A 24,403-nucleotide genomic window follows, 5' to 3' on the forward strand; every position below is an offset into this window, starting at 1 on the left:
TTTTGCTGCAATATGTTCCAAAATGACTCATAGTCCTCTTCAGAAGCCAGCACCACGTCGTAGTATCCACTTCTGGGAAACTCAAGCATGGATAGGATTTGCTCCCTCCTGACTTCCAGCAACTTAAACAGCACTTCTTCCACGACAAAGACAAGGCCTCTTTCCTTCTTCCGGACATCGAGCAGGGAAATACGAACTCCATTCCGAAGTCTCGCAAAAGGCGGCACGCCTTCCGAAGAAAAACCGCAATCTTCCTCCATGTCCATGATGTCCAGACACCTCCCCCACCGAAGTAGGTAGGTGGGGATCGCCTCCCGTTGTCTGGGGACTAAGCCGGCTCCCTGATAGCAGCAGGGGGGTGAAGTCCCTCCGTTAAGAAGGACGATCCCCCCAGGCAAAGGAGCCGGGTACCCCAGACACCCTCCGGCCAGACCAAGTGAGCAGAACTACACTTGATCTTAGCCAAAAGGCCGAGAAGCGATAACCGTGAAAGGGGCGGGCCCAACAAGGTGCCCTTCATGGGCACTATCACTGCTTGCTGTCAGGGAGGCTGCCAGACAATTTTCCATGCACACTCTGGGCTGGGGGGCAGTCAACCACCAGTACACACAGCAGAACCTAAACCCATACCATTATTGCTAAGCAGCAAGACAGGGGCCCATTGCACTCCCACGGGGCCTTTTTAAATGCAATCCATAACCCGGATTTGCCAGGAACCCTTCTTACTCCTCCTACTTGCATGTGACACTGGGCTTAGGATCTGCATAGGAAACACACACACAAGCACACACCTACCTTTGTTGCCTGCAGATGCCTCCTTGGCTGTCCCCAAACGGTATCAAACCAACACCCACGGGAAGCTGTAAGCATAGAGGACATGCCTGCACCCCATTGGACTTACCTGTGTGGGTTAAACCCGGGTTATTTGACAACCTATGGCGGTGATGGTTCTGCTCAGGCAGAGCAGTGCTGATGCTCCTCATAAAGCTGTCGCTGCTGTGAAGGTTCTAGGTGACATCACAAATCCCTATGGTTACATACACAACAAAGCTGGGTTGTTGTTGTTTACACTCTGCAAGGCCTGTGGAAGTGAGTGACATCATAGCACTGTAGTTCTGAGGGTTCTAGATGGATGCAACAATCTCCTGTTGCTTCTATGAAGGCCATAATAGACAACATCACCAAACAGCTCCATAGTCACATACACAGCAAAGGAGAGATGTTGTTTACACCTAGTGATGTCAGTGGTATTGAGTGACATCACAGCACAGTGCTAAGGCTCCTGGGCCTGGACACAGCAGCGGCTACTATATCTCAACGGAGAATACGTTTATATATATGTGTGTGTGTGCGCGTATATATATATATATATATATATATATATATATATATATATATATTTCTCCGCCGAAATCACTTTTAAACCCATTTCCACCTTTTTTTCCCTTCTCTTCCTCTTACTTTTTTTTCACGTTTTTTTACGTTTTTCTCCTTTTCGCCTCTTTTCTGGGCGTATTATTCTTCTTTTTCTTCTTTTTTTTCGTCTAATGCATACCCCATCAGTGCAGCAATGCTTATTCAATACCGCCAGCAGATGGAGACACTGGGGGATAATTTTCTAAGGATTTATACTGATTTTTCCTGTCTGAATTTGTCGCACAGAAAGTTGCAGGCCAAATATGTGTGACATTTCTGCGACTTTAGCTTCTAGAGCATTTTTACAACATTATACATAGGTGCTGAATACATAAAAAGCGACTGTTCAGCGACAGACAAGTCGCATCGGCTGAAAGTAGGCCAGAATGTCAGTCCATGTTGGAGCAGGTTTAGATACAGTCTAAAGTATAGATCTCAAAGTCTGTGCACAGAATTTAGCAAGGGCCTCGCACCTTCTGATGCATCAGGTAGGTGCACAATAGCATAGCCTAACCCTCTGTACTTTGGTCTATATTGATGCGGGACATAGACAGCCAGCTGATGACCAATCCATTAGTGCAATGGATGGCTGGAAGCATTTGTCTTTGCCTTTGCAATACCACAGAAGCAATGCATGGTCAATGTACAGCAATGACACACCTGTGTGAACAGCCAGGAGACCCCCCCCCCCCCCCATGTTATGTTACATAGTTACATAGTTAGTACGGTCGAAAAAAGACATATGTCCATCAAGTTCAACCAGGGAATTAAGGGGTAGGGGTGTGGCGCGATATTGGGGAAGGGATGAGATTTTATATTTCTTCATAAGCATTAATCTTATTTTGTCAATTAGGAACATTCAGCACCCACCCGCTATCAAGGCAGCTGCCTATCATGTCATGCCCTACCTGCACAGGTGTGCTGGCTACTCAAATGATCCAATTAAGGAGGCCATTTAGTCAGCAGCAGCAGAAGTCCTGTGCCTGGACGCTCCAACAGCGGCCAGACACAAGCAGAAGCAGAAGCAGCAGCAGCACCACCTTTTGTTTTTTGGCTGCAGCAGCAGCAAGGCCCACAGGGCTGGCTAGCTGGCTAGCCAGCAAGCAGGTAGCAATGAAAGTAGGAATCTTTCTTTTTAACCCTGTAAGGGGGTGGTGCACTGTACCCGAAGATACTGCTATATCGGGTCAATGCATAGGGCGACGGAAGCAAGCTTCGAAATCGGCCCCCGTTCTCAAAAATCCATTTAATATATGGTCCCCAGATAGGGGACGTATCAGATATTAAACTGATAAGAACAGATACTACACTTGATCTTAGCCAAAAGGCCGAGAAGCGATAACCGTGAAAGGGGCGGGCCCAACAAGGTGCCCTTCATGGGCACTATCACTGCTTGCTGTCAGGGAGGCTGCCAGACAATTTTCCATGCACACTCTGGGCTGGGGGGCAGTCAACCACCAGTACACACAGCAGAACCTAAACCCATACCATTATTGCTAAGCAGCAAGACAGGGGCCCATTGCACTCCCACGGGGCCTTTTTAAATGCAATCCATAACCCGGATTTGCCAGGAACCCTTCTTACTCCTCCTACTTGCATGTGACACTGGGCTTAGGATCTGCATAGGAAACACACACACAAGCACACACCTACCTTTGTTGCCTGCAGATGCCTCCTTGGCTGTCCCCAAACGGTATCAAACCAACACCCACGGGAAGCTGTAAGCATAGAGGACATGCCTGCACCCCATTGGACTTACCTGTGTGGGTTAAACCCGGGTTATTTGACAACCTATGGCGGTGATGGTTCTGCTCAGGCAGAGCAGTGCTGATGCTCCTCATAAAGCTGTCGCTGCTGTGAAGGTTCTAGGTGACATCACAAATCCCTATGGTTACATACACAACAAAGCTGGGTTGTTGTTGTTTACACTCTGCAAGGCCTGTGGAAGTGAGTGACATCATAGCACTGTAGTTCTGAGGGTTCTAGATGGATGCAACAATCTCCTGTTGCTTCTATGAAGGCCATAATAGACAACATCACCAAACAGCTCCATAGTCACATACACAGCAAAGGAGAGATGTTGTTTACACCTAGTGATGTCAGTGGTATTGAGTGACATCACAGCACAGTGCTAAGGCTCCTGGGCCTGGACACAGCAGCGGCTGCAATATCTCAACGGAGAATACGTTTATATATATGTGTGTGTGTGCGCGTATATATATATATATATATATATATATATATATATATATATCTCCGCCGAAATCACTTTTAAACCCATTTCCACCTTTTTTTCCCTTCTCTTCCTCTTACTTTTTTTTCACGTTTTTTTACGTTTTTCTCCTTTTCGCCTCTTTTCTGGGCGTATTATTCTTCTTTTTCTTCTTTTTTTTCGTCTAATGCATACCCCATCAGTGCAGCAATGCTTATTCAATACCGCCAGCAGATGGAGACACTGGGGGATAATTTTCTAAGGATTTATACTGATTTTTCCTGTCTGAATTTGTCGCACAGAAAGTTGCAGGCCAAATATGTGTGACATTTCTGCGACTTTAGCTTCTAGAGCATTTTTACAACATTATACATAGGTGCTGAATACATAAAAAGCGACTGTTCAGCGACAGACAAGTCGCATCGGCTGAAAGTAGGCCAGAATGTCAGTCCATGTTGGAGCAGGTTTAGATACAGTCTAAAGTATAGATCTCAAAGTCTGTGCACAGAATTTAGCAAGGGCCTCGCACCTTCTGATGCATCAGGTAGGTGCACAATAGCATAGCCTAACCCTCTGTACTTTGGTCTATATTGATGCGGGACATAGACAGCCAGCTGATGACCAATCCATTAGTGCAATGGATGGCTGGAAGCATTTGTCTTTGCCTTTGCAATACCACAGAAGCAATGCATGGTCAATGTACAGCAATGACACACCTGTGTGAACAGCCAGGAGACCCCCCCCCCCCCATGTTATGTTACATAGTTACATAGTTAGTACAGTCGAAAAAAGACATATGTCCATCAAGTTCAACCAGGGAATTAAGGGGTAGGGGTGTGGCGCGATATTGGGGAAGGGATGAGATTTTATATTTCTTCATAAGCATTAATCTTATTTTGTCAATTAGGAACATTCAGCACCCACCCGCTATCAAGGCAGCTGCCTATCATGTCATGCCCTACCTGCACAGGTGTGCTGGCTACTCAAATGATCCAATTAAGGAGGCCATTTAGTCAGCAGCAGCAGAAGTCCTGTGCCTGGACGCTCCAACAGCGGCCAGACACAAGCAGAAGCAGAAGCAGCAGAAGCAGCAGCAGCACCACCTTTTGTTTTTTGGCTGCAGCAGCAGCAAGGCCCACAGGGCTGGCTAGCTGGCTAGCCAGCAAGCAGGTAGCAATGAAAGTAGGAATCTTTCTTTTTAACCCTGTAAGGGGGTGGTGCACTGTACCCGAAGATACTGCCATATCGGGTCAATGCATAGGGCGACGGAAGCAAGCTTCGAAATCGGCCCCCGTTCTCAAAAATCCATTTAATATATGGTCCCCAGATAGGGGACGTATCAGATATTAAACTGATAAGAACAGATTTTTTTTTTTTTTTTTTTTTTTTATCTAAAGCCGAGGAACGTGCTTTCGATTCACCCAAAGTGCAAGAAAAAGTGCAAACGTGTTACACTAAAAAAAACGTGCACAAAGGATGCGGTCTATCGCAAGCCCTTCTCCAATAGGAGAGAGGCCCCCCAACAAACCTTACCCTTCACCTCCGGACCAAAAGGTACCTGCGAGGTTCCAGGTTCGATGTCCCTTTTCGCCGAAGCTACTAGGGGACCACAAATGCTCCCGGCATCCCCCTTGGCGTTGGCCAAGGTATCTGCCCGCAGAGCCGATTACGGTAGGTACCCTGCCAAAGCAGGAGTACCCGGGGTGTTTGCAGGGAGGTGCGGAACCTAATGGCCACACACACCTCCCCTAGACCGCCAGGAGGGACACCCAGAAGGGCTACCGCATCCTGACAAATCCTGTGAACACACAACACGCAAAAAGTGACACAGTGAGACAAAAAAGAAATAAATAAGTGAATGTGTGCAGATATACTGCCCGGACATCCGGCCGGATCTATAAAAATTTCTCTGATCCTAGCCAGAAGGCCGGGAATCAAGAGGTGAGTGCCACAAGGTGAAGAGATTATGGTGCCCGTGCTTCAACTCAGTGAGCCTATTCTCCCAGTGAGTTTCGGCACCTCGGGGTCACCACTCCCCGAGGCACAAAAGTACCTCGGCTCTAGACCCTCTCAGCCTCATGGCGAGACCCGGAGGGAACAGGTCACATCGGGGCAGCCGTCGAGCTGATTCCTCAGAACCAGCCCCGGAAAGCCCTGGTACACCTGCATCCTCCATGCAGCACCCATCCCCACCAGCATGAAAACTGATAAGAACAGATACTACACTTGATCTTAGCCAAAAGGCCGAGAAGCGATAACCGTGAAAGGGGCGGGCCCAACAAGGTGCCCTTCATGGGCACTATCACTGCTTGCTGTCAGGGAGGCTGCCAGACAATTTTCCATGCACACTCTGGGCTGGGGGGCAGTCAACCACCAGTACACACAGCAGAACCTAAACCCATACCATTATTGCTAAGCAGCAAGACAGGGGCCCATTGCACTCCCACGGGGCCTTTTTAAATGCAATCCATAACCCGGATTTGCCAGGAACCCTTCTTACTCCTCCTACTTGCATGTGACACTGGGCTTAGGATCTGCATAGGAAACACACACACAAGCACACACCTACCTTTGTTGCCTGCAGATACCTCCTTGGCTGTCCCCAAACGGTATCAAACCAACACCCACGGGAAGCTGTAAGCATAGAGGACATGCCTGCACCCCATTGGACTTACCTGTGTGGGTTAAACCCGGGTTATTTGACAACCTATGGCGGTGATGGTTCTGCTCAGGCAGAGCAGTGCTGATGCTCCTCATAAAGCTGTCGCTGCTGTGAAGGTTCTAGGTGACATCACAAATCCCTATGGTTACATACACAACAAAGCTGGGTTGTTGTTGTTTACACTCTGCAAGGCCTGTGGAAGTGAGTGACATCATAGCACTGTAGTTCTGAGGGTTCTAGATGGATGCAACAATCTCCTGTTGCTTCTATGAAGGCCATAATAGACGACATCACCAAACAGCTCCATAGTCACATACACAGCAAAGGAGAGATGTTGTTTACACCTAGTGATGTCAGTGGTATTGAGTGACATCACAGCACAGTGCTAAGGCTCCTGGGCCTGGACACAGCAGCGGCTGCAATATCTCAACGGAGAATACGTTTATATATATGTGTGTGTGTGCGCGTATATATATATATATATATATATATATATATATATATTTCTCCGCCGAAATCACTTTTAAACCCATTTCCACCTTTTTTTCCCTTCTCTTCCTCTTACTTTTTTTTCACGTTTTTTTACGTTTTTCTCCTTTTCGCCTCTTTTCTGGGCGTATTATTCTTCTTTTTCTTCTTTTTTTTCGTCTAATGCATACCCCATCAGTGCAGCAATGCTTATTCAATACCGCCAGCAGATGGAGACACTGGGGGATAATTTTCTAAGGATTTATACTGATTTTTCCTGTCTGAATTTGTCGCACAGAAAGTTGCAGGCCAAATATGTGTGACATTTCTGCGACTTTAGCTTCTAGAGCATTTTTACAACATTATACATAGGTGCTGAATACATAAAAAGCGACTGTTCAGCGACAGACAAGTCGCATCGGCTGAAAGTAGGCCAGAATGTCAGTCCATGTTGGAGCAGGTTTAGATACAGTCTAAAGTATAGATCTCAAAGTCTGTGCACAGAATTTAGCGGGCCTCGCACCTTCTGATGCATCAGGTAGGTGCACAATAGCATAGCCTAACCCTCTGTACTTTGGTCTATATTGATGCGGGACATAGACAGCCAGCTGATGACCAATCCATTAGTGCAATGGATGGCTGGAAGAATTTGTCTTTGCCTTTGCAATACCACAGAAGCAATGCATGGTCAATGTACAGCAATGACACACCTGTGTGAACAGCCAGGAGACCCCCCCCCCCCCCCCCATGTTATGTTACATAGTTACATAGTTAGTACGGTCGAAAAAAGACATATGTCCATCAAGTTCAACCAGGGAATTAAGGGGTAGGGGTGTGGCGCGATATTGGGGAAGGGATGAGATTTTATATTTCTTCATAAGCATTAATCTTATTTTGTCAATTAGGAACATTCAGCACCCACCCGCTATCAAGGCAGCTGCCTATCATGTCATGCCCTACCTGCACAGGTGTGCTGGCTACTCAAATGATCCAATTAAGGAGGCCATTTAGTCAGCAGCAGCAGAAGTCCTGTGCCTGGACGCTCCAACAGCGGCCAGACACAAGCAGAAGCAGAAGCAGCAGAAGCAGCAGCAGCACCACCTTTTGTTTTTTGGCTGCAGCAGCAGCAAGGCCCACAGGGCTGGCTAGCTGGCTAGCCAGCAAGCAGGTAGCAATGAAAGTAGGAATCTTTCTTTTTAACCCTGTAAGGGGGTGGTGCACTGTACCCGAAGATACTGCCATATCAGGTCAATGCATAGGGCGACGGAAGCAAGCTTCGAAATCGGCCCCCGTTCTCAAAAATCCATTTAATATATGGTCCCCAGATAGGGGACGTATCAGATATTAAACTGATAAGAACAGATACTACACTTGATCTTAGCCAAAAGGCCGAGAAGCGATAACCGTGAAAGGGGCGGGCCCAACAAGGTGCCCTTCATGGGCACTATCACTGCTTGCTGTCAGGGAGGCTGCCAGACAATTTTCCATGCACACTCTGGGCTGGGGGGCAGTCAACCACCAGTACACACAGCAGAACCTAAACCCATACCATTATTGCTAAGCAGCAAGACAGGGGCCCATTGCACTCCCACGGGGCCTTTTTAAATGCAATCCATAACCCGGATTTGCCAGGAACCCTTCTTACTCCTCCTACTTGCATGTGACACTGGGCTTAGGATCTGCATAGGAAACACACACACAAGCACACACCTACCTTTGTTGCCTGCAGATGCCTCCTTGGCTGTCCCCAAACGGTATCAAACCAACACCCACGGGAAGCTGTAAGCATAGAGGACATGCCTGCACCCCATTGGACTTACCTGTGTGGGTTAAACCCGGGTTATTTGACAACCTATGGCGGTGATGGTTCTGCTCAGGCAGAGCAGTGCTGATGCTCCTCATAAAGCTGTCGCTGCTGTGAAGGTTCTAGGTGACATCACAAATCCCTATGGTTACATACACAACAAAGCTGGGTTGTTGTTGTTTACACTCTGCAAGGCCTGTGGAAGTGAGTGACATCATAGCACTGTAGTTCTGAGGGTTCTAGATGGATGCAACAATCTCCTGTTGCTTCTATGAAGGCCATAATAGACGACATCACCAAACAGCTCCATAGTCACATACACAGCAAAGGAGAGATGTTGTTTACACCTAGTGATGTCAGTGGTATTGAGTGACATCACAGCACAGTGCTAAGGCTCCTGGGCCTGGACACAGCAGCGGCTGCAATATCTCAACGGAGAATACGTTTATATATATGTGTGTGTGTGCGCGTATATATATATATATATATATATATATATATATATATATATATATATATTTCTCCGCCGAAATCACTTTTAAACCCATTTCCACCTTTTTTTCCCTTCTCTTCCTCTTACTTTTTTTTCACGTTTTTTTACGTTTTTCTCCTTTTCGCCTCTTTTCTGGGCGTATTATTCTTCTTTTTCTTCTTTTTTTTCGTCTAATGCATACCCCATCAGTGCAGCAATGCTTATTCAATACCGCCAGCAGATGGAGACACTGGGGGATAATTTTCTAAGGATTTATACTGATTTTTCCTGTCTGAATTTGTCGCACAGAAAGTTGCAGGCCAAATATGTGTGACATTTCTGCGACTTTAGCTTCTAGAGCATTTTTACAACATTATACATAGGTGCTGAATACATAAAAAGCGACTGTTCAGCGACAGACAAGTCGCATCGGCTGAAAGTAGGCCAGAATGTCAGTCCATGTTGGAGCAGGTTTAGATACAGTCTAAAGTATAGATCTCAAAGTCTGTGCACAGAATTTAGCAAGGGCCTCGCACCTTCTGATGCATCAGGTAGGTGCACAATAGCATAGCCTAACCCTCTGTACTTTGGTCTATATTGATGCGGGACATAGACAGCCAGCTGATGACCAATCCATTAGTGCAATGGATGGCTGGAAGCATTTGTCTTTGCCTTTGCAATACCACAGAAGCAATGCATGGTCAATGTACAGCAATGACACACCTGTGTGAACAGCCAGGAGACCCCCCCCCATGTTATGTTACATAGTTACATAGTTAGTACGGTCGAAAAAAGACATATGTCCATCAAGTTCAACCAGGGAATTAAGGGGTAGGGGTGTGGCGCGATATTGGGGAAGGGATGAGATTTTATATTTCTTCATAAGCATTAATCTTATTTTGTCAATTAGGAACATTCAGCACCCACCCGCTATCAAGGCAGCTGCCTATCATGTCATGCCCTACCTGCACAGGTGTGCTGGCTACTCAAATGATCCAATTAAGGAGGCCATTTAGTCAGCAGCAGCAGAAGTCCTGTGCCTGGACGCTCCAACAGCGGCCAGACACAAGCAGAAGCAGCAGAAGCAGCAGCAGCACCACCTTTTGTTTTTTGGCTGCAGCAGCAGCAAGGCCCACAGGGCTGGCTAGCTGGCTAGCCAGCAAGCAGGTAGCAATGAAAGTAGGAATCTTTCTTTTTAACCCTGTAAGGGGGTGGTGCACTGTACCCGAAGATACTGCCATATCGGGTCAATGCATAGGGCGACGGAAGCAAGCTTCGAAATCGGCCCCCGTTCTCAAAAATCCATTTAATATATGGTCCCCAGATAGGGGACGTATCAGATATTAAACTGATAAGAACAGATACTACACTTGATCTTAGCCAAAAGGCCGAGAAGCGATAACCGTGAAAGGGGCGGGCCCAACAAGGTGCCCTTCATGGGCACTATCACTGCTTGCTGTCAGGGAGGCTGCCAGACAATTTTCCATGCACACTCTGGGCTGGGGGGCAGTCAACCACCAGTACACAGCAGAACCTAAACCCATACCATTATTGCTAAGCAGCAAGACAGGGGCCCATTGCACTCCCACGGGGCCTTTTTAAATGCAATCCATAACCCGGATTTGCCAGGAACCCTTCTTACTCCTCCTACTTGCATGTGACACTGGGCTTAGGATCTGCATAGGAAACACACACACAAGCACACACCTACCTTTGTTGCCTGCAGATGCCTCCTTGGCTGTCCCCAAACGGTATCAAACCAACACCCACGGGAAGCTGTAAGCATAGAGGACATGCCTGCACCCCATTGGACTTACCTGTGTGGGTTAAACCCGGGTTATTTGACAACCTATGGCGGTGATGGTTCTGCTCAGGCAGAGCAGTGCTGATGCTCCTCATAAAGCTGTCGCTGCTGTGAAGGTTCTAGGTGACATCACAAATCCCTATGGTTACATACACAACAAAGCTGGGTTGTTGTTGTTTACACTCTGCAAGGCCTGTGGAAGTGAGTGACATCATAGCACTGTAGTTCTGAGGGTTCTAGATGGATGCAACAATCTCCTGTTGCTTCTATGAAGGCCATAATAGACGACATAACCAAACAGCTCCATAGTCACATACACAGCAAAGGAGAGATGTTGTTTACACCTAGTGATGTCAGTGGTATTGAGTGACATCACAGCACAGTGCTAAGGCTCCTGGGCCTGGACACAGCAGCGGCTGCAATATCTCAACGGAGAATACGTTTATATATATGTGTGTGTGTGCGCGTATATATATATATATATATATATATATATATATATTTCTCCGCCGAAATCACTTTTAAACCCATTTCCACCTTTTTTTCCCTTCTCTTCCTCTTACTTTTTTTTCACGTTTTTTTACGTTTTTCTCCTTTTCGCCTCTTTTCTGGGCGTATTATTCTTCTTTTTCTTCTTTTTTTTCGTCTAATGCATACCCCATCAGTGCAGCAATGCTTATTCAATACCGCCAGCAGATGGAGACACTGGGGGATAATTTTCTAAGGATTTATACTGATTTTTCCTGTCTGAATTTGTCGCACAGAAAGTTGCAGGCCAAATATGTGTGACATTTCTGCGACTTTAGCTTCTAGAGCATTTTTACAACATTATACATAGGTGCTGAATACATAAAAAGCGACTGTTCAGCGACAGACAAGTCGCATCGGCTGAAAGTAGGCCAGAATGTCAGTCCATGTTGGAGCAGGTTTAGATACAGTCTAAAGTATAGATCTCAAAGTCTGTGCACAGAATTTAGCAAGGGCCTCGCACCTTCTGATGCATCAGGTAGGTGCACAATAGCATAGCCTAACCCTCTGTACTTTGGTCTATATTGATGCGGGACATAGACAGCCAGCTGATGACCAATCCATTAGTGCAATGGATGGCTGGAAGAATTTGTCTTTGCCTTTGCAATACCACAGAAGCAATGCATGGTCAATGTACAGCAATGACACACCTGTGTGAACAGCCAGGAGACCCCCCCCCCCCCCCCCATGTTATGTTACATAGTTACATAGTTAGTACGGTCGAAAAAAGACATATGTCCATCAAGTTCAACCAGGGAATTAAGGGGTAGGGGTGTGGCGCGATATTGGGGAAGGGATGAGATTTTATATTTCTTCATAAGCATTAATCTTATTTTGTCAATTAGGAACATTCAGCACCCACCCGCTATCAAGGCAGCTGCCTATCATGTCATGCCCTACCTGCACAGGTGTGCTGGCTACTCAAATGATCCAATTAAGGAGGCCATTTAGTCAGCAGCAGCAGAAGTCCTGTGCCTGGACGCTCCAACAGCGGCCAGACACAAGCAGAAGCAGAAGCAGCAGAAGCAGCAGCAGCACCACCTTTTGTTTTTTGGCTGCAGCAGCAGCAAGGCCCACAGGGCTGGCTAGCTGGCTAGCCAGCAAGCAGGTAGCAATGAAAGTAGGAATCTTTCTTTTTAACCCTGTAAGGGGGTGGTGCACTGTACCCGAAGATACTGCCATATCAGGTCAATGCATAGGGCGACGGAAGCAAGCTTCGAAATCGGCCCCCGTTCTCAAAAATCCATTTAATATATGGTCCCCAGATAGGGGACGTATCAGATATTAAACTGATAAGAACAGATACTACACTTGATCTTAGCCAAAAGGCCGAGAAGCGATAACCGTGAAAGGGGCGGGCCCAACAAGGTGCCCTTCATGGGCACTATCACTGCTTGCTGTCAGGGAGGCTGCCAGACAATTTTCCATGCACACTCTGGGCTGGGGGGCAGTCAACCACCAGTACACACAGCAGAACCTAAACCCATACCATTATTGCTAAGCAGCAAGACAGGGGCCCATTGCACTCCCACGGGGCCTTTTTAAATGCAATCCATAACCCGGATTTGCCAGGAACCCTTCTTACTCCTCCTACTTGCATGTGACACTGGGCTTAGGATCTGCATAGGAAACACACACACAAGCACACACCTACCTTTGTTGCCTGCAGATGCCTCCTTGGCTGTCCCCAAACGGTATCAAACCAACACCCACGGGAAGCTGTAAGCATAGAGGACATGCCTGCACCCCATTGGACTTACCTGTGTGGGTTAAACCCGGGTTATTTGACAACCTATGGCGGTGATGGTTCTGCTCAGGCAGAGCAGTGCTGATGCTCCTCATAAAGCTGTCGCTGCTGTGAAGGTTCTAGGTGACATCACAAATCCCTATGGTTACATACACAACAAAGCTGGGTTGTTGTTGTTTACACTCTGCAAGGCCTGTGGAAGTGAGTGACATCATAGCACTGTAGTTCTGAGGGTTCTAGATGGATGCAACAATCTCCTGTTGCTTCTATGAAGGCCATAATAGACGACATCACCAAACAGCTCCATAGTCACATACACAGCAAAGGAGAGATGTTGTTTACACCTAGTGATGTCAGTGGTATTGAGTGACATCACAGCACAGTGCTAAGGCTCCTGGGCCTGGACACAGCAGCGGCTGCAATATCTCAACGGAGAATACGTTTATATATATGTGTGTGTGTGCGCGTATATATATATATATATATATATATATATATATATATATATATATTTCTCCGCCGAAATCACTTTTAAACCCATTTCCACCTTTTTTTCCCTTCTCTTCCTCTTACTTTTTTTTCACGTTTTTTTACGTTTTTCTCCTTTTCGCCTCTTTTCTGGGCGTATTATTCTTCTTTTTCTTCTTTTTTTTCGTCTAATGCATACCCCATCAGTGCAGCAATGCTTATTCAATACCGCCAGCAGATGGAGACACTGGGGGATAATTTTCTAAGGATTTATACTGATTTTTCCTGTCTGAATTTGTCGCACAGAAAGTTGCAGGCCAAATATGTGTGACATTTCTGCGACTTTAGCTTCTAGAGCATTTTTACAACATTATACATAGGTGCTGAATACATAAAAAGCGACTGTTCAGCGACAGACAAGTCGCATCGGCTGAAAGTAGGCCAGAATGTCAGTCCATGTTGGAGCAGGTTTAGATACAGTCTAAAGTATAGATCTCAAAGTCTGTGCACAGAATTTAGCAAGGGCCTCGCACCTTCTGATGCATCAGGTAGGTGCACAATAGCATAGCCTAACCCTCTGTACTTTGGTCTATATTGATGCGGGACATAGACAGCCAGCTGATGACCAATCCATTAGTGCAATGGATGGCTGGAAGCATTTGTCTTTGCCTTTGCAATACCACAGAAGCAATGCATGGTCAATGTACAGCAATGACACACCTGTGTGAACAGCCAGGAGACCCCCCCCCCCCCCCCCCATGTTATGTTACATAGTTACATAGTTAGTACGGTCGAAAAAAGACATATGTCCATCAAGTTCAACCAGGGAATTAAGGGGTAGGGGTGTGGCGCGATATTGGGGAAGGGATGAGATTTTATATTTCTTCATAAGCATTAATCTTATTTTGTCAATTAGGAACATTCAGCACCCACCCGCTATCAAGGCAGCTGCCTATCATGTCATGCCCTACCTGCACAGGTGTGCTGGCTACTCAAATGATCCAATTAAGGAGGCCATTTAGTCAGCAGCAGCAGAAGTCCTGTGCCTGGACGCTCCAACAGCGGCCAGACACAAGCAGAAGCAGAAGCAGCAGAAGCAGCAGCAGCACCACCTTTTGTTTTTTGGCTGCAGCAGCAGCAAGGCCCACAGGGCTGGCTAGCTGGCTAGCCAGCAAGCAGGTAGCAATGAAAGTAGGAATCTTTCTTTTTAACCCTGTAAGGGGGTGGTGCACTGTACCCGAAGATACTGCCATATCGGGTCAATGCATAGGGCGACGGAAGCAAGCTTCGAAATCGGCCCCCGTTCTCAAAAATCCATTTAATATATGGTCCCCAGATAGGGGACGTATCAGATATTAAACTGATAAGAACAGATACTACACTTGATCTTAGCCAAAAGGCCGAGAAGCGATAACCGTGAAAGGGGCGGGCCCAACAAGGTGCCCTTCATGGGCACTATCACTGCTTGCTGTCAGGGAGGCTGCCAGACAATTTTCCATGCACACTCTGGGCTGGGGGGCAGTCAACCACCAGTACACACAGCAGAACCTAAACCCATACCATTATTGCTAAGCAGCAAGACAGGGGCCCATTGCACTCCCACGGGGCCTTTTTAAATGCAATCCATAACCCGGATTTGCCAGGAACCCTTCTTACTCCTCCTACTTGCATGTGACACTGGGCTTAGGATCTGCATAGGAAACACACACACAAGCACACACCTACCTTTGTTGCCTGCAGATGCCTCCTTGGCTGTCCCCAAACGGTATCAAACCAACACCCACGGGAAGCTGTAAGCATAGAGGACATTCCTGCACCCCATTGGACTTACCTGTGTGGGTTAAACCCGGGTTATTTGACAACCTATGGCGGTGATGGTTCTGCTCAGGCAGAGCAGTGCTGATGCTCCTCATAAAGCTGTCGCTGCTGTGAAGGTTCTAGGTGACATCACAAATCCCTATGGTTACATACACAACAAAGCTGGGTTGTTGTTGTTTACACTCTGCAAGGCCTGTGGAAGTGAGTGACATCATAGCACTGTAGTTCTGAGGGTTCTAGATGGATGCAACAATCTCCTGTTGCTTCTATGAAGGCCATAATAGACGACATCACCAAACAGCTCCATAGTCACATACACAGCAAAGGAGAGATGTTGTTTACACCTAGTGATGTCAGTGGTATTGAGTGACATCACAGCACAGTGCTAAGGCTCCTGGGCCTGGACACAGCAGCGGCTGCAATATCTCAACGGAGAATACGTTTATATATATATGTGTGTGTGTGCGCGTATATATATATATATATATATATATATATATATATATATATATTTCTCCGCCAAAATCACTTTTAAACCCATTTCCACCTTTTTTTCCCTTCTCTTCCTCTTACTTTTTTTTCACGTTTTTTTACGTTTTTCTCCTTTTCGCCTCTTTTCTGGGCGTATTATTCTTCTTTTTCTTCTTTTTTTTCGTCTAATGCATACCCCATCAGTGCAGCAATGCTTATTCAATACCGCCAGCAGATGGAGACACTGGGGGATAATTTTCTAAGGATTTATACTGATTTTTCCTGTCTGAATTTGTCGCACAGAAAGTTGCAGGCCAAATATGTGTGACATTTCTGCGACTTTAGCTTCTAGAGCATTTTTACAACATTATACATAGGTGCTGAATACATAAAAAGCGACTGTTCAGCGACAGACAAGTCGCATCGGCTGAAAGTAGGCCAGAATGTCAGTCCATGTTGGAGCAGGTTTAGATACAGTCTAAAGTATAGATCTCAAAGTCTGTGCACAGAATTTAGCAAGGGCCTCGCACCTTCTGATGCATCAGGTAGGTGCACAATAGCATAGCCTAACCCTCTGTACTTTGGTCTATATTGATGCGGGACATAGACAGCCAGCTGATGACCAATCCATTAGTGCAATGGATGGCTGGAAGCATTTGTCTTTGCCTTTGCAATACCACAGAAGCAATGCATGGTCAATGTACAGCAATGACACACCTGTGTGAACAGCCAGGAGACCCCCCCCCCCCCATGTTATGTTACATAGTTACATAGTTAGTACGGTCGAAAAAAGACATATGTCCATCAAGTTCAACCAGGGAATTAAGGGGTAGGGGTGTGGCGCGATATTGGGGAAGGGATGAGATTTTATATTTCTTCATAAGCATTAATCTTATTTTGTCAATTAGGAACATTCAGCACCCACCCGCTATCAAGGCAGCTGCCTATCATGTCATGCCCTACCTGCACAGGTGTGCTGGCTACTCAAATGATCCAATTAAGGAGGCCATTTAGTCAGCAGCAGCAGAAGTCCTGTGCCTGGACGCTCCAACAGCGGCCAGACACAAGCAGAAGCAGAAGCAGCAGAAGCAGCAGCAGCACCACCTTTTGTTTTTTGGCTGCAGCAGCAGCAAGGCCCACAGGGCTGGCTAGCTGGCTAGCCAGCAAGCAGGTAGCAATGAAAGTAGGAATCTTTCTTTTTAACCCTGTAAGGGGGTGGTGCACTGTACCCGAAGATACTGCCATATCGGGTCAATGCATAGGGCGACGGAAGCAAGCTTCGAAATCGGCCCCCGTTCTCAAAAATCCATTTAATATATGGTCCCCAGATAGGGGACGTATCAGATATTAAACTGATAAGAACAGATACTACACTTGATCTTAGCCAAAAGGCCGAGAAGCGATAACCGTGAAAGGGGCGGGCCCAACAAGGTGCCCTTCATGGGCACTATCACTGCTTGCTGTCAGGGAGGCTGCAAGACAATTTTCCATGCACACTCTGGGCTGGGGGGCAGTCAACCACCAGTACACACAGCAGAACCTAAACCCATACCATTATTGCTAAGCAGCAAGACAGGGGCCCATTGCACTCCCACGGGGCCTTTTTAAATGCAATCCATAACCCGGATTTGCCAGGAACCCTTCTTACTCCTCCTACTTGCATGTGACACTGGGCTTAGGATCTGCATAGGAAACACACACACAAGCACACACCTACCTTTGTTGCCTGCAGATACCTCCTTGGCTGTCCCCAAACGGTATCAAACCAACACCCACGGGAAGCTGTAAGCATAGAGGACATGCCTGCACCCCATTGGACTTACCTGTGTGGGTTAAACCCGGGTTATTTGACAACCTATGGCGGTGATGGTTCTGCTCAGGCAGAGCAGTGCTGATGCTCCTCATAAAGCTGTCGCTGCTGTGAAGGTTCTAGGTGACATCACAAATCCCTATGGTTACATACACAACAAAGCTGGGTTGTTGTTGTTTACACTCTGCAAGGCCTGTGGAAGTGAGTGACATCATAGCACTGTAGTTCTGAGGGTTCTAGATGGATGCAACAATCTCCTGTTGCTTCTATGAAGGCCATAATAGACGACATCACCAAACAGCTCCATAGTCACATACACAGCAAAGGAGAGATGTTGTTTACACCTAGTGATGTCAGTGGTATTGAGTGACATCACAGCACAGTGCTAAGGCTCCTGGGCCTGGACACAGCAGCGGCTGCAATATCTCAACGGAGAATACGTTTATATATATGTGTGTGTGTGCGCGTATATATATATATATATATATATATATATATATATATATATATATATTTCTCCGCCGAAATCACTTTTAAACCCATTTCCACCTTTTTTTCCCTTCTCTTCCTCTTACTTTTTTTTCAAGTTTTTTTACGTTTTTCTCCTTTTCGCCTCTTTTCTGGGCGTATTATTCTTCTTTTTCTTCTTTTTTTTCGTCTAATGCATACCCCATCAGTGCAGCAATGCTTATTCAATACCGCCAGCAGATGGAGACACTGGGGGATAATTTTCTAAGGATTTATACTGATTTTTCCTGTCTGAATTTGTCGCACAGAAAGTTGCAGGCCAAATATGTGTGACATTTCTGCGACTTTAGCTTCTAGAGCATTTTTACAACATTATACATAGGTGCTGAATACATAAAAAGCGACTGTTCAGCGACAGACAAGTCGCATCGGCTGAAAGTAGGCCAGAATGTCAGTCCATGTTGGAGCAGGTTTAGATACAGTCTAAAGTATAGATCTCAAAGTCTGTGCACAGAATTTAGCAAGGGCCTCGCACCTTCTGATGCATCAGGTAGGTGCACAATAGCATAGCCTAACCCTCTGTACTTTGGTCTATATTGATGCGGGACATAGACAGCCAGCTGATGACCAATCCATTAGTGCAATGGATGGCTGGAAGCATTTGTCTTTGCCTTTGCAATACCACAGAAGCAATGCATGGTCAATGTACAGCAATGACACACCTGTGTGAACAGCCAGGAGACCCCCCCCCCCCCCCCATGTTATGTTACATAGTTATATAGTTAGTACGGTCGAAAAAAGACATATGTCCATCAAGTTCAACCAGGGAATTAAGGGGTAGGGGTGTGGCGCGATATTGGGGAAGGGATGAGATTTTATATTTCTTCATAAGCATTAATCTTATTTTGTCAATTAGGAACATTCAGCACCCACCCGCTATCAAGGCAGCTGCCTATCATGTCATGCCCTACCTGCACAGGTGTGCTGGCTACTCAAATGATCCAATTAAGGAGGCCATTTAGTCAGCAGCAGCAGAAGTCCTGTGCCTGGACGCTCCAACAGCAGCCAGACACAAGCAGAAGCAGAAGCAGCAGAAGCAGCAGCAGCACCACCTTTTGTTTCTTGGCTGCAGCAGCAGCAAGGCCCACAGGGCTGGCTAGCTGGCTAGCCAGCAAGCAGGTAGCAATGAAAGTAGGAATCTTTCTTTTTAACCCTGTAAGGGGGTGGTGCACTGTACCCGAAGATACTGCCATATCGGGTCAATGCATAGGGCGACGGAAGCAAGCTTCGAAATCGGCCCCCGTTCTCAAAAATCCATTTAATATATGGTCCCCAGATAGGGGACGTATCAGATATTAAACTGATAAGAACAGATACTACACTTGATCTTAGCCAAAAGGCCGAGAAGCGATAACCGTGAAAGGGGCGGGCCCAACAAGGTGCCCTTCATGGGCACTATCACTGCTTGCTGTCAGGGAGGCTGCCAGACAATTTTCCATGCACACTCTGGGCTGGGGGGCAGTCAACCACCAGTACACACAGCAGAACCTAAACCCATACCATTATTGCTAAGCAGCAAGACAGGGGCCCATTGCACTCCCACGGGGCCTTTTTAAATGCAATCCATAACCCGGATTTGCCAGGAACCCTTCTTACTCCTCCTACTTGCATGTGACACTGGGCTTAGGATCTGCATAGGAAACACACACACAAGCACACACCTACCTTTGTTGCCTGCAGATGCCTCCTTGGCTGTCCCCAAACGGTATCAAACCAACACCCACGGGAAGCTGTAAGCATAGAGGACATGCCTGCACCCCATTGGACTTACCTGTGTGGGTTAAACCCGGGTTATTTGACAACCTATGGCGGTGATGGTTCTGCTCAGGCAGAGCAGTGCTGATGCTCCTCATAAAGCTGTCGCTGCTGTGAAGGTTCTAGGTGACATCACAAATCCCTATGGTTACATACACAACAAAGCTGGGTTGTTGTTGTTTACACTCTGCAAGGCCTGTGGAAGTGAGTGACATCATAGCACTGTAGTTCTGAGGGTTCTAGATGGATGCAACAATCTCCTGTTGCTTCTATGAAGGCCATAATAGACGACATCACCAAACAGCTCCATAGTCACATACACAGCAAAGGAGAGATGTTGTTTACACCTAGTGATGTCAGTGGTATTGAGTGACATCACAGCACAGTGCTAAGGCTCCTGGGCCTGGACACAGCAGCGGCTGCAATATCTCAACGGAGAATACGTTTATATATATGTGTGTGTGTGCGCGTATATATATATATATATATATATATATATATATATATATTTCTCCGCCGAAATCACTTTTAAACCCATTTCCACCTTTTTTTCCCTTCTCTTCCTCTTACTTTTTTTTCACGTTTTTTTACGTTTTTCTCCTTTTCGCCTCTTTTCTGGGCGTATTATTCTTCTTTTTCTTCTTTTTTTTCGTCTAATGCATACCCCATCAGTGCAGCAATGCTTATTCAATACCGCCAGCAGATGGAGACACTGGGGGATAATTTTCTAAGGATTTATACTGATTTTTCCTGTCTGAATTTGTCGCACAGAAAGTTGCAGGCCAAATATGTGTGACATTTCTGCGACTTTAGCTTCTAGAGCATTTTTACAACATTATACATAGGTGCTGAATACATAAAAAGCGACTGTTCAGCGACAGACAAGTCGCATCGGCTGAAAGTAGGCCAGAATGTCAGTCCATGTTGGAGCAGGTTTAGATACAGTCTAAAGTATAGATCTCAAAGTCTGTGCACAGAATTTAGCAAGGGCCTCGCACCTTCTGATGCATCAGGTAGGTGCACAATAGCATAGCCTAACCCTCTGTACTTTGGTCTATATTGATGCGGGACATAGACAGCCAGCTGATGACCAATCCATTAGTGCAATGGATGGCTGGAAGCATTTGTCTTTGCCTTTGCAATACCACAGAAGCAATGCATGGTCAATGTACAGCAATGACACACCTGTGTGAACAGCCAGGAGACCCCCCCCCCCCCCATGTTATGTTACATAGTTACATAGTTAGTACGGTCGAAAAAAGACATATGTCCATCAAGTTCAACCAGGGAATTAAGGGGTAGGGGTGTGGCGCGATATTGGGGAAGGGATGAGATTTTATATTTCTTCATAAGCATTAATCTTATTTTGTCAATTAGGAACATTCAGCACCCACCCGCTATCAAGGCAGCTGCCTATCATGTCATGCCCTACCTGCACAGGTGTGCTGGCTACTCAAATGATCCAATTAAGGAGGCCATTTAGTCAGCAGCAGCAGAAGTCCTGTGCCTGGACGCTCCAACAGCGGCCAGACACAAGCAGAAGCAGAAGCAGCAGAAGCAGCAGCAGCACCACCTTTTGTTTTTTGGCTGCAGCAGCAGCAAGGCCCACAGGGCTGGCTAGCTGGCTAGCCAGCAAGCAGGTAGCAATGAAAGTAGGAATCTTTCTTTTTAACCCTGTAAGGGGGTGGTGCACTGTACCCGAAGATACTGCCATATCGGGTCAATGCATAGGGCGACGGAAGCAAGCTTCGAAATCGGCCCCCGTTCTCAAAAATCCATTTAATATATGGTCCCCAGATAGGGGACGTATCAGATATTAAACTGATAAGAACAGATACTACACTTGATCTTAGCCAAAAGGCCGAGAAGCGATAACCGTGAAAGGGGCGGGCCCAACAAGGTGCCCTTCATGGGCACTATCACTGCTTGCTGTCAGGGAGGCTGCCAGACAATTTTCCATGCACACTCTGGGCTGGGGGGCAGTCAACCACCAGTACACACAGCAGAACCTAAACCCATACCATTATTGCTAAGCAGCAAGACAGGGGCCCATTGCACTCCCACGGGGCCTTTTTAAATGCAATCCATAACCCGGATTTGCCAGGAACCCTTCTTACTCCTCCTACTTGCATGTGACACTGGGCTTAGGATCTGCATAGGAAACACACACACAAGCACACACCTACCTTTGTTGCCTGCAGATGCCTCCTTGGCTGTCCCCAAACGGTATCAAACCAACACCCACGGGAAGCTGTAAGCATAGAGGACATGCCTGCACCCCATTGGACTTACCTGTGTGGGTTAAACCCGGGTTATTTGACAACCTATGGCGGTGATGGTTCTGCTCAGGCAGAGCAGTGCTGATGCTCCTCATAAAGCTGTCGCTGCTGTGAAGGTTCTAGGTGACATCACAAATCCCTATGGTTACATACACAACAAAGCTGGGTTGTTGTTGTTTACACTCTGCAAGGCCTGTGGAAGTGAGTGACATCATAGCACTGTAGTTCTGAGGGTTCTAGATGGATGCAACAATCTCCTGTTGCTTCTATGAAGGCCATAATAGACGACATCACCAAACAGCTCCATAGTCACATACACAGCAAAGGAGAGATGTTGTTTACACCTAGTGATGTCAGTGGTATTGAGTGACATCACAGCACAGTGCTAAGGCTCCTGGGCCTGGACACAGCAGCGGCTGCAATATCTCAACGGAGAATACGTTTATATATATGTGTGTGTGTGCGCGTATATATATATATATATATATATATATATATATATATATATTTCTCCGCCGAAATCACTTTTAAACCCATTTCCACCTTTTTTTCCCTTCTCTTCCTCTTACTTTTTTTTCACGTTTTTTTACGTTTTTCTCCTTTTCGCCTCTTTTCTGGGCGTATTATTCTTCTTTTTCTTCTTTTTTTTCGTCTAATGCATACCCCATCAGTGCAGCAATGCTTATTCAATACCGCCAGCAGATGGAGACACTGGGGGATAATTTTCTAAGGATTTATACTGATTTTTCCTGTCTGAATTTGTCGCACAGAAAGTTGCAGGCCAAATATGTGTGACATTTCTGCGACTTTAGCTTCTAGAGCATTTTTACAACATTATACATAGGTGCTGAATACATAAAAAGCGACTGTTCAGCGACAGACAAGTCGCATCGGCTGAAAGTAGGCCAGAATGTCAGTCCATGTTGGAGCAGGTTTAGATACAGTCTAAAGTATAGATCTCAAAGTCTGTGCACAGAATTTAGCAAGGGCCTCGCACCTTCTGATGCATCAGGTAGGTGCACAATAGCATAGCCTAACCCTCTGTACTTTGGTCTATATTGATGCGGGACATAGACAGCCAGCTGATGACCAATCCATTAGTGCAATGGATGGCTGGAAGCATTTGTCTTTGCCTTTGCAATACCACAGAAGCAATGCATGGTCAATGTACAGCAATGACACACCTGTGTGAACAGCCAGGAGACCCCCCCCCATGTTATGTTACATAGTTACATAGTTAGTACGGTCGAAAAAAGACATATGTCCATCAAGTTCAACCAGGGAATTAAGGGGTAGGGGTGTGGCGCGATATTGGGGAAGGGATGAGATTTTATATTTCTTCATAAGCATTAATCTTATTTTGTCAATTAGGAACATTCAGCACCCACCCGCTATCAAGGCAGCTGCCTATCATGTCATGCCCTACCTGCACAGGTGTGCTGGCTACTCAAATGATCCAATTAAGGAGGCCATTTAGTCAGCAGCAGCAGAAGTCCTGTGCCTGGACGCTCCAACAGCGGCCAGACACAAGCAGAAGCAGCAGAAGCAGCAGCAGCACCACCTTTTGTTTTTTGGCTGCAGCAGCAGCAAGGCCCACAGGGCTGGCTAGCTGGCTAGCCAGCAAGCAGGTAGCAATGAAAGTAGGAATCTTTCTTTTTAACCCTGTAAGGGGGTGGTGCACTGTACCCGAAGATACTGCCATATCGGGTCAATGCATAGGGCGACGGAAGCAAGCTTCGAAATCGGCCCCCGTTCTCAAAAATCCATTTAATATATGGTCCCCAGATAGGGGACGTATCAGATATTAAACTGATAAGAACAGATAAGGTTTCAACAAAATTTTATTGAATAAATAAGAAACCATACAAAATTTAAAATGCAAAATAATAAAAGGTTCACAAAAGTTTTAAAATACAAATAATAAAACCAGTAATAAAAGGAGAAAAAATAAAAATGGCAGGATAAAACATTATACAAATGTCATAAAAACTGATTATACTGTTATTTCGTTCCATAGAGGCAGACACCACATGGATGCTGCCTCGCTGGCCCCCAACTGTTTCTTGTCTCTTAGGTAATAGATGTACATCTCACTCAGGGCCAGCTTTATACAGTTTTTAACATCAATAAAATCATGTTTAAAAAGTAAGATGTTCCTAAC

At 46.2% G+C, this 24,403-nt stretch overlaps 10 non-coding genes and 1 pseudogene across 10 annotated transcripts; all 11 read right to left on the reverse strand.

Moving 5' to 3' along the window:
- Positions 1–2,565: 2,565 nt before the first annotated feature.
- LOC130308359 (U2 spliceosomal RNA) lies at positions 2,566–2,756 on the reverse strand. The gene has a single exon (XR_008857340.1). It is a non-coding gene; the product is annotated as a U2 spliceosomal RNA (small nuclear RNA).
- A 2,084-nt stretch (positions 2,757–4,840) lies between these two features.
- On the reverse strand, positions 4,841–5,030 carry LOC130308487 (U2 spliceosomal RNA). The gene has a single exon (XR_008857458.1). It is a non-coding gene; the product is annotated as a U2 spliceosomal RNA (small nuclear RNA).
- Positions 5,031–5,724: 694 nt separating this feature from the next.
- On the reverse strand, positions 5,725–5,884 carry LOC130308496 (U2 spliceosomal RNA; annotated as a pseudogene).
- Positions 5,885–7,968: 2,084 nt separating this feature from the next.
- On the reverse strand, positions 7,969–8,159 carry LOC130308450 (U2 spliceosomal RNA). The gene has a single exon (XR_008857427.1). It is a non-coding gene; the product is annotated as a U2 spliceosomal RNA (small nuclear RNA).
- A 2,084-nt stretch (positions 8,160–10,243) lies between these two features.
- On the reverse strand, positions 10,244–10,434 carry LOC130308427 (U2 spliceosomal RNA). Its single transcript, XR_008857406.1, has one exon. It is a non-coding gene; the product is annotated as a U2 spliceosomal RNA (small nuclear RNA).
- A 2,082-nt stretch (positions 10,435–12,516) lies between these two features.
- Positions 12,517–12,707, reverse strand: LOC130308451 (U2 spliceosomal RNA). The gene has a single exon (XR_008857428.1). It is a non-coding gene; the product is annotated as a U2 spliceosomal RNA (small nuclear RNA).
- A 2,095-nt stretch (positions 12,708–14,802) lies between these two features.
- On the reverse strand, positions 14,803–14,993 carry LOC130308428 (U2 spliceosomal RNA). Its single transcript, XR_008857407.1, has one exon. It is a non-coding gene; the product is annotated as a U2 spliceosomal RNA (small nuclear RNA).
- A 2,090-nt stretch (positions 14,994–17,083) lies between these two features.
- Positions 17,084–17,274, reverse strand: LOC130308430 (U2 spliceosomal RNA). The gene has a single exon (XR_008857408.1). It is a non-coding gene; the product is annotated as a U2 spliceosomal RNA (small nuclear RNA).
- Positions 17,275–19,369: 2,095 nt separating this feature from the next.
- On the reverse strand, positions 19,370–19,560 carry LOC130308432 (U2 spliceosomal RNA). The gene has a single exon (XR_008857410.1). It is a non-coding gene; the product is annotated as a U2 spliceosomal RNA (small nuclear RNA).
- Positions 19,561–21,645: 2,085 nt separating this feature from the next.
- Positions 21,646–21,836, reverse strand: LOC130308433 (U2 spliceosomal RNA). The gene has a single exon (XR_008857411.1). It is a non-coding gene; the product is annotated as a U2 spliceosomal RNA (small nuclear RNA).
- Positions 21,837–23,912: 2,076 nt separating this feature from the next.
- Positions 23,913–24,098, reverse strand: LOC130308477 (U2 spliceosomal RNA). Its single transcript, XR_008857452.1, has one exon. It is a non-coding gene; the product is annotated as a U2 spliceosomal RNA (small nuclear RNA).
- Between the last annotated feature and the right edge of the window lie 305 nt (positions 24,099–24,403).

Source organism: Hyla sarda, unplaced genomic scaffold, assembly GCF_029499605.1.
Source record: "Hyla sarda isolate aHylSar1 unplaced genomic scaffold, aHylSar1.hap1 scaffold_148, whole genome shotgun sequence".
NCBI classification, from domain to species: Eukaryota; Metazoa; Chordata; class Amphibia; order Anura; family Hylidae; genus Hyla; species Hyla sarda.